The 10,350-nt window shown below is 53.1% G+C and overlaps 1 long non-coding RNA gene across 1 annotated transcript; it reads left to right on the forward strand.

Moving 5' to 3' along the window:
* Nucleotides 1-6,727: 6,727 nt before the first annotated feature.
* LOC123493832 (uncharacterized) lies at nucleotides 6,728-8,310 on the forward strand. The gene is made up of 2 exons (XR_006663222.2): nucleotides 6,728-7,299; nucleotides 7,442-8,310. It is a non-coding gene; the product is annotated as an uncharacterized lncRNA (long non-coding RNA).
* Nucleotides 8,311-10,350: the final 2,040 nt, after the last annotated feature.

Below are 10,350 nucleotides of genomic sequence, written 5' to 3' on the forward strand. Positions count from 1 at the left end.
ATCCCACGACGTGTTTTCGTCGAACACGACGTCGCGGGAGACGTGGGCGCGGCCTGACGGCGGATGGAAGACGCGGTACGCAGCCGATCCGTGCTCGTACCCAAGAAACACCATAGGCACACTGCGATCGTCGAGCTTCTTCGTGTTCGGGCGTGTCACCTTCACGTGAGCCACACACCCGAAGGTGCGGAGGTGCTGCACGTTGGGCCGACGGCCGCACCAAGCCTCATACGATGTCATGCCGGAGACACTCTTCGTTGTTGAGCGGTTCAGCAGGTATACTGCCGTGGTCATGGCCTCTCCCCAGAAGCGTGCTGGGACGCCCTCTCCACCACCCCGTTTTGTTGCGGTGTGTAGGGGCCGGTGAGCTGCCGGTGCACACCTAGCTCTGCGAAGAATTCGCCGAGGCTCGACGAATTGAACTCACCCCCGCGATCGGTGCGCAGGGTCTTCAGGTGGCGACCGGACTCGCGTTCTGCCGCTGCCTGGAACTGCCGGAGCACCGTCTCTGCCTCGTCCTTGGTCGTGAGCAGGCGCAGCCACATGAACCGGCTCTTGTCGTCGACGAGCAGGAGGAAGTAACGTTTCCCTCCCGGCGTGGCCGGTGTGATCGGCCCGCACAGATCCGCGTGCACGAGCCCGAGTACGTCCTCGGCGCGGTTCAGGGCCTGACGAGGGAAGGGGGCTCGCCGGTGCTTGCCAGCAAGACACGCCTCGCAGAGCCGATCCACCTGATCGACGAGCGGCAGGCCGTGAACCATGTCCTCACGCGCGAGCGACCGAAGCGCTTGGAAGCCGATGTGGCCGTAGCGCGCGTGCCAGAGCCACGCATCCTCGCCTCCATGTACAGCGAGGCAGACCGGACGAGCTACGCTGAGGCTCAGCACGTACATGCGCCCGTGGTTGCGCTGCACGCGCGCGAGCAGACGCCCGCCCGGGTCTCGTAGCTGAAGGACGCCCTGGCCGATGTGCGTGTCGTAGGCATTCTCGTCCAATTGGCCCAAGCTCACGATATTGCTGCACAGACGGGGAATATAGTACACTTCAGAGAGTACCAAGTGCTCACCATTCAGACACTGGAACAGGATCGTTCCCCTCCCTTCGATCTGCACCGCAGACCCGTCGCCAAGCCTGAGGGAGCCACGCACGCCAGTGTCCAGCTCGGAGAAGATCTCCGGCCGCCCAGACATGTGGTTGCTGGCGCCGGAGTCCAGGAACCAGGAGGAGTCGCAACCTCCATCATCCGAGGCAGAGCGCGCCTGCGAGCGCTCCTCGTTCAGCATCACGTGCTCCACGGCCGCCTCCGTGGTCACGGTGAGCGCGCTCAGGCTCGCCAGGAGGAGCGTGGTCTCCTCGGTCCCGCCCTCGGCGAGATTGACCTGCTCCTTGCGCTCGCGCCGGGGCTCGGTGCAGTCCCGCGAAAAGTGCCCCGGCTTATTGCAGTTGTAGCACTTGACTTTCGTCATGTCACGGTCGCCGCTGCGACCGCCGGACCCGCCAGAGCTGCCGGCATTCTGAGGCGGACGCGCGTCATTCCTCCGTCCCTGATTCTTTCCGCGGCGGTTATTCTGCCCGCCGCCGTTGCCACCGCCGCCGCCGGAGCCTTGGCCGCTCTCGCGCGCCTGCTTGCGCGCCTCCCACTGCTGCTCAGTGAGGTACAGCTGCCCACCGCCTTTGCTCGGCGCGGGCGCGACGCAGCGCTCCTCGGCGGTCCTGAGCTGCCCGATCATCTCCTCAACCGAGATCGTACTCAGGTCCAGGAGAGTTTCGATCGCGACAGCGATCTGCGAGTATCGGGGGGAACAACATGCAAGAACTTCTGTACGACGCGTACCTCCTCGACGTTGTCGCCGAGCATGCGCAGCTGGTTGACGAGGCTGGTGATGCGCATGCCGAAGGCGTCGAGGGTCTCGCCGTCGTGGAAGGTGATCTGCTCGAATTCCGCGCGGAGTCGTTGCGCGGTGGCCTCACGCACACGGTGCACCCCCATCCTCATGACCTTAATCGTGTCCCAAGCCGCCTTGGCCGTCTCCTTGACGACGAGAACGCCGAGCATCTCCGGCGGAATGGCCCGGAGAAGGACGCCGAGCGCCGACTTGTCGTCGTGCACGTGTTGCGCGTTGCCTTCGATCCCATCCCACAGCCCCCAGGACTCCAGGTGAACCTTAATCACCAGCGACCACTCGATGTAATTAGTCGAGGTGAGGGTCGGGAATGTGGTGCCGGCGCCCGGCACGAATGGCGCACGCTCCGTGGCCGCCGCCTGGTGGATCACCACCTGTCGTTCCTGCCTCACGCGGCTTCGCCCGCGGCTGCGCTCCCGTGGAGGAGTCGCCGAGCGCGCCAGACCGCCCCCGCCTGCGTTGAGGGCCGCGGCGGCCGCCGCCGCAGCCGCGTCCGGCTGTTCTCCGTGATCGGACATGATCGCCGGGATCGCTAAACGAGGCTCTGAATACCACTTGTTAGGAATCTAGACTCTCGCAAATCACAATCACTGAGGAGACGAAGGTTTTGCGTCGCGTGCAAACTTGCGACTTTTCCCTTTTTTTCACTGCTATTTATTCGTTACAAGGAAGGAGAGGCAGGTAGCGATCCTAACTATGCGCCACGATCCGCCGTGCTCGCACCATCCTACGAGCGCTGATCGTGCCTCCTAAGCCACCTGCGAGTCTACCGGGCCGATCGTGGTGACCACGTCCAGCCGGCCCGTGCTAGCTACTTGCATGGCACGCACACCCCGCGGCTCATGCAGCAGGATTATTTCAACGGTAATAAAAACTAGTCTAAGCACAACGATTAGATTAGCTAACAGGATATGGCCGGGAAGGTCGCCGGTGGAGGCGTGGAGCTCCGGTATGGAGGGCGGCTGAAGGGAGTCAGCAAGCATCGGATGAGAATTGTGGCGAGTGGTCCAGAGCGTCACCAACTCCAAGCAATCGACTTTCATTATCACATGCGAGAATCCACGAAGAGAAGCAAACCGAACTCCATCTCGCAAAGAAAGTCCCTCAATGATCAAGGGATCCGAGATCCCCGAGTATGGCTTGCACCAGGCACCTAGTAGGGCCGAAGAAGAACGAGAAACACCTCCCGCGCCCCCCTGCCATCCGCCAGATTGAGAGCTCCATCGGTAGTGATTTTTACAATGCCATCATCAGGAGGCCGCCACCCAAAGCCTGGCAAGACCAGTGTATCCTTGCGCGGCAAGTGAAGGAGTGCAATGGCCTCCTTCGTAGCTCGAATCGTCGCTGTAGGATCTCTTCCTTCTTCACCGTGCTTGATACGATTCCTGGAATGCCAAATAGACCACATAGTAGTAATGATCTTAGCACGATCTCATCAGTAAACCACGGGATGCAAAAGGTATCGCGAGCCCACGAATCCGGATGTAGACGAGGAAGCCGAAGTCCGAACCATGCACATGCCTCCTCCCAAAAGCATTTAGCATGTGAGCACTGAATTAGTGCATGTTTCAGATCCTTGTCCATGGCTAGACATACTTTGCATCTCCAAATCTCTGCAATATGTCTAAAGTTGAGAGTGGCTTCGTCTGGAAGAATCCCGTGAAGAACTCTCCACCAAAAAACTCTCACTTTTGGGATGATATTCAATTTCCACAAGGCTTTTCACATCTGTTTATCATCAGTTGAGGTACCGGTAGCCGTCCCTTCGTCTAGAGCCAAGCGCTCGTTCCGAGTCACAAGAGCACGGTACGCATCTTCACAGTGTAGTTGCCTGATCTTTCGAATGCCCAAGCAAGATAATCATCACCTCCACCCTGCCGGATAGGAATATTAAGAATGGCCTCAGCATCCGGGGCAATGAAAGTATCCCTGACCACCTCATGTTTCCAAGACCAATTTGATGTATCAATGAGATCCGCCACCCTCTGAATGGCAGTGTTCGGTGGTCTAGAGATAGGTGACATGGATATAGTACCTGGAATCCATTTATCGGTCCAGACGTCGATAGTGCTGCCATCTCCAACACGGGAGATCAAGCCACATCGCAGGGCTTCTCTTCCTGCCATAATAGCCTTCCAAGTAGCCGAGGCCGACTTAGGCATAGTAGCATGCACAAAAACTGTGTCTGGAAGATAACGCCCCTTCAATACTCTTGCACAGAGGGAATTATGGTTGTTTAAAAAATGCCATCCATGCTTCCCCAACATAGCGAGATTAAAAAGAAGCGGGTCACTGAAACCCATCCCGCATTTAAACTTGGGTGTTGCTAGCTCTTTCCAAGACACCCAATGCATTGATCTTTTGTCAAGTGAATAACTCCAAAAATATTTGGCCATGGGAGACATCAAACTCTTGCAAACTTTCTTGGTTAACAAAGCTTGAACCACTGATTTCAACAAAGTCTCACGGTCTGCACAAGCTAATAATTTCTCCGACCATCCCTGGATTCTGGACCGGGCACTCTCACTGATGTGATCAAAGGTTCCACCTGTGAACCGGCCAACAGCAGTAGGGCGACCCAAATATTTTTCATTGAACGCCTCAACATGAATGTTCAAGGTTGCCTTCAAAAGTTGCCTCAAAGATGTCGGTGTATTGGAGCTGAACTATATAGAATTTTTATCTCTATTGATACACTGACCCGAGGCATCTCCATATATCTTCAAAATTTCATATAACCTGAGCGCACTTGGGTTACTTGCATTGATGAAGATTAAACTGTCATCTGCAAAAAGCAAATGGGTTACCCACGGTGATCTATAGCTCACTCGTAGTGACCTATCAAAGGTTCCACCATTGTAATATTTCAACAATGAGGAAAAACCTTCGGCACACATCAAAAATAAGTACGGTGACACTGGATCACCTTGCCGAAACCCTCTGGTAGGTGTAAAATATGGAAGTAGCTCCCCATTGATTCTCACCAAAAACCGGACAGAGGAAACACATTTCATTATCAGTCTGATGAAGCACATACTGAAACCTAACCGAGTCAATATTGCTTCAAGGTAATGCCACTCGACACGGTCGTAGGCCTTCATCATATCGAGCTTAACCGCACAAGAAAAGTTCTTTCCCTTCTTCCTCCTCTTCATTGTATGAACACTTACATTATCTGTGATGAGTCTTCCCGGAAAGAAAGCACTTTGCTCCTCATTAATAATCACATCCATCAAGCTTCGCAACCGATTCGTTATAGCCTTGGCTGCAATCTTGTATAGCACCAGACACAAAGCTATGGGACGATACTGTGTAATTGGGGGTGACGTACCTTTGGTATTAGTGTAATAGAAGTGTCATTCAAACCTGTCGGTAGTTCACCTCCATTAAGAAAGTCCAAAACTGCCAAGGTCACATCATTGCCCAACAAATCCCAATGACGTTGGTAAAACCCTGCAGTGAAACCATCCACACCTTGAGCTTTGGACGGCGCCATCCGAAACAATGCCAACTTGACCTCCTCTCCCGTGTAGGGTTTAGTCAGCTCGTCGTTCATGGCTTGGGTGACTTGCATCGGTACATGTGATAATAGATGATTGGAGTCAGCAAAACCCTACGATCAGTACATATTCTGATAGAAAGTTTGCACCTCCTCCTTGTCCTCAGTTTCAGTAGTACAAACGGAGCCATCGGCTCGTCTCAGACCCGAGATCTTGTTCATTCGTTTGCGTTGTGCGGCTTGATCTTGAAAGTAGGAAGCATTCCGGTCTCCCTCCCGGAGCCATGGAACGCGAGAACGCTGTCGGAGCCAAATTTCTTCCTGATGCAGGGCCGGCCTCCTTCAGCTTCTTAACGACGCTTTTCTCCTCCTCTGTCGGGCCTATACCAATAGACCGACATCGAAGGCGATCCAATTTCTTCAGGAGCTGCCTGACAGAACGCGTCAGTCTTCCGAACTCCCTGGAACCACAAGGTTCTAGCGCGACCTGCATAGTGCCCAGCGCCGACGCAACACCCTGGAGTCCCGGCGTGCGTTGTATGCCCCGCCAGGTCATAATCTGCGTGAGTCTGCCAGATGTTCTCGTACCTGAATTGTTTCTTTGTCATTGGTCTCACGGGCAAACTCTCCTTAATTTCTGCAAACACAAAACAATGATCAGACTCCACCGAAGGGATGTGCCTGACCCGTATATGCTGAAAGAGTTGTCTAAATTCTTCATTTGCAAAAGCTCGATCCAATCTAGCTTTGACATTTTCTCCTTCTTCTTGATGATTATCCCAAGTATATGCTGTACCAGACCAGCCCAAGTCTTGGAGAGAGATCTCATCGATCACCTCCCTGAAAGCACGCATATCATTTTCATATCTCGACGCTCTACTAAAGTGCTCAAAGGCATACAAAGTCTCATTGTAATCGCCCATGCTCAACCAAGCTGCATGTGGTATAGCGTGAAGTGTACGCAAGAACCGCCAACTGTGATGTCTATCTTCTGCTCGCGGAGCTCCGTAAAAACCAGTGAACCTACCAACACGCAGTGGTATGTTTTCCGTTAGATGGGCGTACGGCCGGCGTACTTACTACTACTGTCCGTCTCCGATACTAAAAGGACAAGGACTAATTGGCTCGAGGGACGAGCTGCTTCATCAGATCTTGGTGCTACGCATAGTCAACGGAAAACGTTGTGGGAAACCAAGGTTCCGGGAGTGATAATTTTTCGCATGGAGGCTTCCTCGAAGGGAAACGTTTGTGTTCGGCGCTCCGGCCGAATGCTCAGCTGGTCGAACGCCACATCATCTACCCAACAGCGCACACGCGTGCAGGTGAGTGGGACCACCCACCGCTGGTGAGAAACCTTATCCCCTTCAATTTCTTTTCTCGTTCTCCCCTTTCTCTTCCAGAGCACGACCGGCCGACCCCCTCCCCTCTGCTCCAGATCGGCGAGTGGCCATGGCCGCGGCCTACCCCCGCTAAGGCAAATCGCTGGGGAGGGCCACCACGCGTCATGTCGTTTTCACCCACGTGAGAGGCGACCGCGGCGGGGTGCTCCGCGCTCGCGCAGATCGCCTGAGGAAGGAGGAGACGATGCAGCAGGGGAGTTGCAGGCGCTGCTGTGCGCCGACGGTGCTGCGACGGGGAAAGGGTACCCACGCCGGTGATGGTGTACCTCCCTGCGCAACCGGCGAGCGGTGGAGCTGGACCCAGCTACGATGGAGTTGCAAGCGGTTGGGGCAAAACTACAACCGGCAAGCGGGGGAGCTGGAACCGGGAAGCGGCGGGGCTGGAACCAGCAAGTGGCGGAGCTGGAACCGGCCGGGGAGGGAGTTGCAACTGGCAAGGCAAAAGTTGCAACCTGCAAATGGCGGAGCTGGCAATAATGCTTTTTTTTGCTGGAAGGTATGGCGTGCTATCGATCTCAGATGTCATTTTTTGCTGGATGCAGTGTTTTTTTGTGTTGGAAGCATCAATTTGTTTTGCTGGAACCAGCTTCTTCAGAGCTGTGAGGATCGACCAACAGACTTTTTTTTGCTGGAAGCAGTGTTTCTTTTTGCTGGAAGCGTCAGTCCGGATTGCTACTGCCGATGCAGCTCGACGTGCGACGAAGCTTCATATTTGTGACGGAGACGAGAGAAAAGCTACAGCTGTGAAAAAGCTTCATCCGGCCGGAGGAAAAGCTTCAAGTGGCATGAGGAAGAAGCTTTCACCATAGGAAAAAAGCTTCAATGGTGGAAAAAGCTTCAATGGTGGAAAAAGCTTCAATGGCTGTGGAACCGGCCTTTCTCCCTCAGTTGCAACGGGGGCTCGGCGAGCAATAACGCTGATTTAATTTGCTGGAACCTAGTGTTTTTTTGTTGGAACCAAATTTCTTCATGAGGTGCGGCGGCGAGGCACTTCTTTAATTTTTTGCTGCATTTGTGTTTTTTTGCTGGAACCATTAACTGATTTTGCTACAATGAGCTTTTGATTTTGCTGGAACCGCCTGAAGCGGAACTAGGACCAGATTTTTTAGCAATTGATTTTATTGCAACAATCCAATCGGCGAGCCGGCCAGCGGCAGCCACAGAGCTTCAAGCGGGAGGCCATGGGAGGACGAAGAGGAAGCCGGGTGGGATCGTGTGGTCTGGGACGCGCGCATCGTGCGGCTATGGGCTGACCGGCCGAAATTTCGGCCGGTGCGCCGGCGCCTAGCAGTCGCCTTCCTCAAAGCTCAGTTCCGGCAGATACGTCAAGTGCAAGAGGAATACGGTGTTTTGGCAAAAAAAAGAGAGGTATTGTGGGCCGAGACATTTATGTGATATGTAAAACGTGGAAGAAGATACATGCGTGTAACACGTGATTTGCAACCCGAACTATTAAAAAGAAAGAAGATACATGACATCATTTCTTTTATGAAAAGGAGATTGAACACCCCGCCTCTACAATGAGTGATGCACACTATCATTTATATTATATTATTCAATAATGTCTTACAAGATAAAACACCAATCCTTCCGAATCCACCTACCAGCTTGATGATAATGGTGGTCATGATCAAGGCCGCTTGCCCTGACTTTTCCCCTACGCACATCTGACGGTGCAGAAAACCGTCAGATCCCTTGGTAGGTACCTTGCGTAGCTAGAAGTCACAGACCGGAGGTCACACATGTTTTTTACCCAGGTTCGTACCTCCATGATTGAGTAGTATCCTACATTCTGGTTGTTGTTTATTGATGGTGTGCATACCACGTGGGAGGGGTTACCGAGAGATGTATGAGTCTATCCATAGTTGTTTCTATGGGAATAGATGGGAATGAGAGTCCCCTAGCCCCCCTTATATACACCTAGGGTTTTACAAAGAGAGGTGTGATCTAGGTCACCACCGTGATCATCTTGGGGACCAAGATGATCCAGAGATATCTATCCCTTCCTCCGGGCTCCCTTCTGTCATTGGGTATATGGTTGGCCTTGTGGGCCTACCGTCAGGTCTGTTGTCGGGCTCCTTGCTGGCGAGCCACCCCCGGTGTATGACCCCATTAGTAGCCCTTGAGCGCGTCGGACGTTGCAGAAGTTGGTCTTCGAGATTTTTGGCCGGCCCTTCTCTTCATAGTGCTCGGTCCTCAATATGCCCTTCGGGGAGTCCGGCCGCTAACGAGGGCCCGTGATGGGCAACCCGTAGCGAGGGCTTTCTTGGTAGGCTTCCTGAGGATCGGAGCATCGCAGATGCGTCCTTCCAAACTTGGAGAGATGCCTTTTGGGAAACCGTTGGGCGGATACCACTGATGGTGCTTCATCATGATGATAACTCCGGAATTCAAGTGCTCGCGCTTCACGGAGTGGGAAACCGCAGGAGACGTGGAGCACGTGTCATGTCGTGATGTCCGCCCGTTTGGTTTCAAGACGGCTTATAAGAAGGTAAAAAATGGGGAAGGGTTTTCCTCTTCCCTCGTCTTCTCCATTTCAGCCCTCCGCCTCTTGTTTCTTTGATTGTGCCGCCGTCACCAGTTTCTCGCGATTCACGCATGCAATCCTCGATCCTTTAGCGCTACCGTCATCATGGTCAAACCAATAGCGAGGAGAGAGCTTGTGCCTCGAGCCAAGATCTGCCCACCGCCCTGACAAAGAAGAAGCGGAAGAGATCTGCCACCAGATATGGGAAGAAGAAGCTGCCGTTGTGTACTAATTGGTATTTTGCCCAGACGAAGCTCTAAAATGCAGGCATATATAGGAGAGTGATAGATGCAATGTTTGTCTTTTTATGGAGGAAAACGTGATAAATGCACTAGTCGACTGCACACTTGAAAACTGTTCTGGGTTGAAGCTCAGAGTTGGTTCAATTTCAAGCTAACAAGACTGCATCCTAACACGTGTGGGCTTGCAATATTTTATGTGATCCCCGGTTCTCAGATCGGGAGAGAGCAAAAAATTACTATGTTATGTGGGCGATATGGATGTCAAGGAATAGATGTACACATGATCAAGAGAAGTTGGACCCTGTTGCATCTTTAAGAAGGATCAAAGGGGACCTGCCGCTTCTGGACATGCCGAAGTAGCAGGGGAATGTGTTACACGAACATGGTTGGAGCACCCTGAGATGTGCCTTTCATAAAGATCAATGTAGATGGTGCTATTAGTCACGGTTCTGAGGAGGGAACCGCATGCAGGGGTGACTGATCCCCTCATCATGGAGACATTGTCACTTCAAGAAGGAGTTCTTTTTGCAAATCTGAGAGATCAAGTCATGTCATAATGGAGACCGACTGTTTAGCTTTGGTCAACCTTTGGAATTCTCGCCACAATGATCCCTCTGTTGTGGTACCTATCCTTGCTGAAATTGGGGTGGTATCTTTATGTTTTACCCACTTTGTAATTCAACATGTAACTAGATCCACAAATTTACTGGCCCATCTTAGTGCAAAGCAATTTGGGCACTGACACTACCAGAAAATCCGCTTACGCCGACGGCCTCAT

Source organism: Aegilops tauschii, chromosome 5 (assembly GCF_002575655.3).
Source record: "Aegilops tauschii subsp. strangulata cultivar AL8/78 chromosome 5, Aet v6.0, whole genome shotgun sequence".
NCBI lineage: Eukaryota > Viridiplantae > Streptophyta > Magnoliopsida > Poales > Poaceae > Aegilops > Aegilops tauschii.